We start from the raw sequence: 8434 nt of genomic DNA on the forward strand, positions 1-8434 counted from the left end.
TAGCTAGAAGTCAAGTTCCTAACGGTGCCCTCACTGGTTCGGAAATCATTCGTGAAACCACGGAGAAAATCGTACAAATCCGGGAGCGACTTAAAGCTTCCAGAGATAGACAGAAAAGCTACGCTGACAAAAGAAGAAAACCTTTGGAGTTTCAGGTTGGTGACCGCATCATGTTGAAGGTCTCACCCTGGAAGGGCATGATACGCTTTGGAAAGCGTGACAAGTTGAATCCAAGGTATATAGGACCATTCGAGATTCTTGCTAGAATTGGTCCCGTAGCTTACAAACTCCAACTACCTCAATAACTAAGTAACATACATCCTGTTTTCCACGTCTCGAACTTGAAAAAGTGTCTGTCCGACGAGACTCTGTTATTCCACTCGACGAAATCGAGATCGACGAGAGCCTCAACTTTATGGAAGAACCTGTAGAAATCATGGACCGAGAGGTCAAGCAAACGAAACAAAGTCGTATCCCGATAGTGAAGGTTCGCTGGAATGCCAAAAGAGGACCTGAATTCACTTGGGAACGCGAGGATCAAATGAAACTAAAATATCCTCATCTTTTCGTTTAGTTATTTGTAACTACTTATTTGCTTAAACTCTAATTTCGGGACGAAATTCTCTCTAACGGGGGGATAATGTGACAACCCGAAATTTCTATCTTGTACTTTCAGTCTAATCAATCAAAGACAAACGTGTCTCTACTACTTTTAGCATTGTTTAGAGTCTGTTTGGGTGTTCTAAGCCTACTGTATTCAAGAATCGGGTATTAGGAAGTATCAGCTTGAGTCCATTGTACCTTAATCAAGATTTAAACCCATCAAATAGAGTTTACGACCAAACCTTCATGTTTAGGCCGTAAACTCATGTCAAGGCCGTAAACCCATGCTATATGCATGAGTTTACACCCTTTTCTTTCATTTCTTCCAATTCTAGTCAAGAACACCCAAGATTCTCTCTCAAGTATCGTAAGATCTTCACTTTGATCTTCCAAAATTGTAAGAATTCTTTCACTTGAATTGTTGTTACACCTCCTTATCTAGTGATTATACATGATTTCATCCATGAAATCATTCCATTTTGCTAGATTTTCAAGTGTTCTTCATTTCACCAAGAACACTAAGAACACACACTAGTGTTTTTGGACTTTAATCATCCAATCAAGCTTCTATATTGTAAGTGCTCTCTCCTAAGCTTGTTATATACAAGGAATACTTGATGAACACTTAGAAAACAATCAATTAACAAGAACAAAGGGAGTTTACGGCCAAGGCAATCTCCCTTGGCCGTAAACCAATATAATGAAGCATAAGTTGATTTTAAACACTCCTAAAGGCTTCTAAACCCTTGAGTATCTTCCTTGGTGTAATACTTACTGATTATACTACTTGAAAACATCAAGAAATCATGAACAAAAGGTGTTTACGGCCAAGGCAATCTCCTTGGGCCGTAAATCCTAATTAAGGGTGTAAATGAACCCTAAACCTCTTACTAAGCTTTGGAACTAAGTATAGAACAACCCAAGGAAGAACATAGGACTTTAAAACACAAAATGGTACAATATACTATGAGTTTACGGTCGTAAACTCATAGGGTCGTAAACCCTAGGCCGTAAACTCATATAATACATACCATGTTGACCATAAACTCATTACAATGGCCATACACCCTTAGTATGCAATCATATGTGATTGTAGTACTTAAATCCTAGTGTTTCCTAGTCTAATAAGGTGTTACCTTTCATGATTAGTTGTTTAAACACTAATTATAAACATATATGTGTTATTATATGTTCAATAGGATCCGTGTGTGCTCAAGTCTTCACTTGACACTTAGCATCCTACACCAATCTTACATTTGAGTAACTTACAACAGGTGAGTTCATACCCCCACATTTTCATAGTTTTTACTGTTTTAAGCGGGGGGGGGGGGGGGAATACAAGTATAACACAAATATATTGTGTTATAAAAAATGATTTCAAATAGAATACAGTTATCCAAAACAAATGGTTTCAAACATCTTATCAAATCAAGTGGTTTTAAGTGTTATTTCAAAAAGACATCAAGTTACCAAAATGGATTTCCAAATATGAAACTTCTTTTAAAGGTTTTATAAACTTATATTTTCCCCAACAATCATACTAGTATATATATATTTATATAAATAAGGTTTAAAAGACTTAGGACTGACAACCCACTTTGGTTCCTTTTCCTTGTTTGGATGTGGGATCACAAGTATCCGTTGTTTGTCCAAGTATCATTTAAATTTTAGTTATATATATTTGTATATGTATACAAGTATAAAGTTTATTCAATTAGATTCAATTACCCTTTGTACATGTTGAGAAAAGGATCCCATACATGAATACTCGTTATCAATTCAAAAAGTGCATATAAATTATAATAGGTATAATTTATGATACAAAGAACATTAATTCATGATACTAGTATACTAGAGTACATAGTTTTACAAAAACAAAGGTTTAATTCAAAACTATTCAAGGGTATACATTCTTTCAAGTACATGTTAAGAATACTAATTCAAGGATATACTATCAATCATTCATTTCAGAATGATTGGGATTTCATAACTGTTATACATTTAACATTATACGCTTTTATGAGTCAAAGAGTACAGTTTGTTTAATTCATTTTAAACAATACAGTAAAGTCCTGATATTATAACCAGAATCTCCAGCAGGGGATCGAAACAATGTGTGTATAGATCTATATTGGGATTAACAACCCCGCACTCGGACTGCTAGCTACAGTCAGGCATACACGCCTGTGAGTGACAATTGTTATCATCAACTTTTAGCGCATACATAGCGTTGGGTCAGGCCATCTAGTTAGTATGGTCATAATAACTCATTAAAAAGGTATTAACAATACGTTAGTGTATAATTACTAAACTTAAGTACACTTCAAAGTACTAGTTTACAAGATACAGTTTACAGTATACAGTTTTCAAGATACAGTTTACAAGATACAAGTTTACATAAGGATTACAAGTACAGAACATTGGTTTACAAACAGAACAGTTTTATACATATACAACTACTTTTCATACACAACAGAAAATATAGGATTTTCTGGAAACAGTTTACATATTCAAGAAACAGAAAACACTCTTACAAAACATAAATACTTATGCACTCACTCAACTTTATGTTGATACTCTCTTTTCAAATTACTTGTATTCTCAGGGAAACCGTAGACAGGTACACCCGAGCTTTTGAAGATGGAGCAGTTTATGTTTTGTCTTTAACTTTTATACAACTTTTTGGTTTCAGTATACAATATGAAACACATGTAAATATTTATACATTTTAATACAGTGGTTGTTTGTACTACGATTACTATATTACATGTGTTGTGATACTACAAATGAAGTCCTCCACCCCCGGACGTTTCCGCCGTCTGGTTTGGGGGTGTGACAGGAACCTACCCTAAGGCCCAATAATTTTTTCCTTGGCACAAAGGCTTAATTCTAGATGGCTCATTAAGGCCCAAAGCAATAAGGTCCAAAGAAGTAACTGTTAGATTAGTGTCTAAGTCCATAACTATAATTGGTATGTACTTGACCCGATTTGGCATGGTCCATTTGGGTTGCATGGCATCGGAACAATTGGATAGACAAAATGAGAAAAAAAAGGATACTAGTGATTTATATTAATATATTATAAGTTCTAATATATTAATATGAAATCATGTTATTTAATTAGTATTGATCAATAATTTATTTAGAATTAATCTAGTGATCAAAAGGAACTAATTAAATATGGACTCTTATATATGTGGTGGGCCAAGTTCATTTAGGTTGGGCTAAGCTTTCATGGATAGTCCATGGAGTGTTTAACCCATGGATCCTATGGAAATGAAAGATCATGGGTATTAGGGTTTACATGAATGTAACCCTAATCCTCCACACTATATAAAGAGGTTCCTAGTTCATGAAATGGGCACTAGTGTGTATACACAAGAAGGCAAAAATGGATTTGATGCATGTATCCTTATTCTCTAGTTATTCCAAGGGTTCTTGTTGTTGTGTGAACCATTTGAGGTGTCACACTTGAGACACTAGGCTCTTGAGCTCCATGGAATCAAGCTACTACATCAAAAGGTATGTCATTCTACTAGATTATTGTATTGTTTTATGCTAGCTAGAATGAAACCTTGGAATATTGAATATTTGCATGTATAATAGAGAAAACATAGATCCAAGGTTTATAAGGTTGCATGTACACCATAGAAGTGTTAGAATGCTCAAAACCCTTAAGTGGTATCAGAGCCTAGGCTTGTTTTCTTTTATACTTGATGCAAATTGCTGAAAATTGAAGTTTATATGTTGTCTGGTCAACTGACTCGATGAGTCCAGTAAGGGACTCGACGAGTCCATGCCTAAATTCATCCAACTCGTCGAGTTGGTTCATGCACTCGACGAGTTGGACCCCCCCTGACAGCATATCTTCGAGTTTTAAGGCTGGAATTGGTTTAGAATCATTACCTTAAACTGTTTTGGACTTATAAAACTTGTTTTGATGTTGTAATGGTTATGGTAAACCAATTTCAAAGTAGTTATCAAAATTTCAAGCTTTATGTGTGTTTATGTAATTCTTGAAATTGTTGATATGATTGTTCATACACTTATGAGTTTTGGTAGATCATGTGAATTATTTGCAAAATTGTTTATTAGTTAATTCTTGATCTAAATGTGTTTTAACAGAGTCCATAATTTTTCCTCAAGTTATGGATTACCAAAAGTCATGTCTTTTAAAGATCCATTAAAATGCATAGGTTACAAAAAGTGAAGAGTCTTTTTGTTTTATGAACTCCATAACTTGTTCTCAAGTTGTGGATGTTCAAGAGTCTCTTCATTAAAGGTTTTAAAAACCTTAATTAAACTCATAAGTTATGAAAATCCAAAAGTTTTTGAATAGTTCAAAACTTGCCCTCAAGTTTTGGAATTTGTAAAGTCTCACACACACTTTAATTCCAAACCCTAGAGTTTTAAAAGTTAAAATTCAACCCTTATGCTTTATAGTAATATAAGTTAATAATAATAATAATAATATATATATATATAAGATCAAATTAGTCTTACCGTTAGTAGGTCTCATTCACGAAGCCGGTCTATAAGGAGGGGTATAAGGTTGTTGCCTATAAAATGGCAGCTTAATGGGTGTCCACTCTCACCCACCGCTTCCTTGACTGGTGGAGGGTTGTTAGCGGAAAGGGTAGGACAAAGACTATAATTCTCCCTTCATTAAAAGTATTAATGATAGATACTAAGTAACTAAACTCTTATAAATTCCCAATCTTAGTTACTTAGGAAAATGTGAATTTGGTGCTAACCCATGAAATTACACTTTGCACTTTGCTTAAGTTGTTAGTGGAGCGTGTGTGGTTAACCGACACACTAACCTGGATTTAACAAGGTAGGCAAAGAGTAACTTAATGTTTATCATAGGATCGGTGGAGCGTGTGTGGTTAACCGACACATCGATTAAATGATAAAATATTAAGGGTACCAAGTATAGTTGCAAGGTTATTCACACCTTGTTTTGTGATCCTCGGTATCCCAGTCACAAAACTTGAGAGGGCACAATCGAGATTGAAACATGCCATTAAAAAGTTCAATAAATCTCAACAGATCTAGGAGTTTTAAATCCAATTAAAACCTAATATTTCTATTTTGTTTTTCATGGTGGAAACTGGTGAATCGTTATTCGCCTACCTTCAAATATTTTATAGCTTGGATTACGGTATCCCTCTTCCAAGTTATAAAAGTATTGTGTTGGGTCCTAGCCTTAATATTTCATATTGGGTGTTATATTAAGGACCTAAATCAACTGACTTGAATATCTCCCATATTAGATGTCTGGTTTAGCCATCTATGATCTTCCCAAATCTCATGGAACAAGCTTTCCTAATGAAGATGATGTCCCATGGTTGGCTAATGGAAATCATACTTCACTTCCTCCAGCTCCTCCAATTATTCTCCCTATCCCACAAGTTCTTGAATAATTCAAGGTCACTCAATCCCTATTGGCAAGCAAGGTCTATGTGTGCTCACATCTTGAAGATGAAGTCACATATTGACAAGCCGGGAGAGTTGGGTGTCAAAGTCTTGAGAAAGTTGGTTGTCCAATCACTTTCTAAGTCACATAGCGAGTTTACTTTGGAACTACTATGAAATAGACTATGACATGACCTTTAATGATCTTATCTATTTGCTAGGTGCTGATGAATCAGCAATGATTTGGAGCACTGGTAAAGCAAATTTGATTATAAGTTCAACTTCCCAAACTTCCATGTACATTGAAAATGGTAAGGGATCTAGAAAAGCTTTCTCTTCCCAATGGAAAGGGATCGGCCATAGTCAACTCGGTTGACCAAATGGCAAAGAGAAAGGCTAAGTTTGAGACGGTCTCATGTACCATTCCCAAAGATTCCATATGCTTATATTTCCAAAGGAAGGTGCATTGGTTGCAAAGCTGCCCTATTTACCTGAAAGATCATAAGGTTGGTCAGTTCAAAAAGTTTGACTCTACTTCCGGTAAGTCCACTATCTAACTCTATTAAGTTCCTATTTGGAGATTCTTATTACATGATGTGACTGGGTCACATGTTGAAGTTTTAAGAATCAAAGAAAGGAGAGGAAGCTTAAAGAAGAGTAAGCTGATTCTGATTGCAAAGATGGATTTCGATCGCATGGTTCGGTGATCAGAATTTTTGAGTTGCTGCTTAAGAGTTGTGATAGATTACATAGGAATAGATAACAACATAGTTTTTCATATGCATTTGCATTGTAAGGATAAGTTTTTCCGCAAGTTTTAAATAAAAGAAAATTTTTTTTTATTTATTTTAAGTATCCTTACAAGGGAATTTGTGAAAATTGTTGTTTATATGATTCCATTGATAGCAACATTGGAAAATGGATTTGATTTTGTCGTTTGTGGAAGTGTCATAATTTACCAAATAAGGAAAGATTTTCATCACCCAAGTTTCAGTTGGATAGCAACTTGGAATTATGCAAGTTGTATTGTATATTGAATGAGAATTTTTCATCTTTGGAAAATTAAGACTAGTTCCTTGTTCACATGTATATGTGAGTCAAGTGAAGTACTAAGGGATCGAGTACACATTCTTGTGCACTGGTCAAGTCCACCACAAAGATCGATAAGACTATTCGCCATGATTTACAAAATTTTAGTAAATATGGTTATACTTACAAGTTTAAGTATAATTCTGTAACATTGGAAAAGTTTCAGTGTATGGCAGAACGAATGAGAAGAATCAAATTAGGTAGAAAGATAAAAAGTTTTTCAAATCTGAAAAGATGGGAGAGTACTTTAGTATCAAGTTTTATGATCATCTTAATGATTGTGAGACCATATCACAATTCATCCTCTAGGGACATCTTAGTGCATTCTTATGGCTAAGAAGAGGAGTCATGAATTGTTGAAGTGGTTAAATCAAGAAGATGAGTCATACTTCATTCCAAAACAAGTCTTAGAGTCATACTCCAAGATTGTAACTTGAGTGATATATCTTAAAGAAGGTTTATTAACACTTTTCAAATGTAGAGTAAAAGGTTTTCTACTCTTGTACATTTGAAATTGGTAAGTTGTGATGTTTTGGATAAAACAGAGACCAGCTTAGGCCAATTGTGTGAAGTGTTTGTCTTGATAAGAATCTGCACTATCTCTTAAATATTTGTTTTGTCAAGGAATGGTTCTTGGCAAGAGAATCTTATATGTCAAGAGGACACTGGGAGTCTAGAAGATCCTAAAAGAGTTTCAAGATCTAATCAAGAATAGAATCTGTAGTTTATCACTAGCGCGCAACTTGAGGTTTATAACCTATCGTGTTGACATATTCCATTTCTGTGCCCATTCCAGTTAAAGTTGGCTTTTCATATGAGTTCTGAGAGTTCTCAATCGGTTGCATAACAACTTCGAAGCAATAGCAGGCCCTTGTGCTTCCAGGTGGCAAAAATTTAAGATTGCACAAGTTCAATCCATGTGAGTTTGGATTTGTCACTAACCTTGTCTTGTGATTATGGTTTTGACAAATTCACATGAATAGGAACACATACACCATAAAATCTAAGTGTCATAAGATTTCTCTCCGATTCATGAAAATGATGGTGAGGAAACACTTTCACTAAGTAGATTTTAAGTAGATAGCAATTGTGATATTTGCATGCTCAAAGTCGTTAGTGGAGCGTGTGTGGTTAACTGGCACACTAACATGAAGTTGTGAGAAGTGGTAAAGGTCTAAACAATTGAGACTATGATTATGACATCCCTTTTCATAGTTCTGAAATTGTTTAGACACACATGTGTGCTATCTAAGGAAAGGTGTATGACTTTGATAAAGTTTTATCAAAGCATCTCATATCAGAAATTTGAACTTTGGTAAGAAAG

Source organism: Lactuca virosa, chromosome 2, assembly GCF_052849685.1.
Source record: "Lactuca virosa cultivar CGN04683 chromosome 2, Lactuca_virosa_CGN04683_v6, whole genome shotgun sequence".
Classification (NCBI taxonomy): Eukaryota; Viridiplantae; Streptophyta; class Magnoliopsida; order Asterales; family Asteraceae; genus Lactuca; species Lactuca virosa.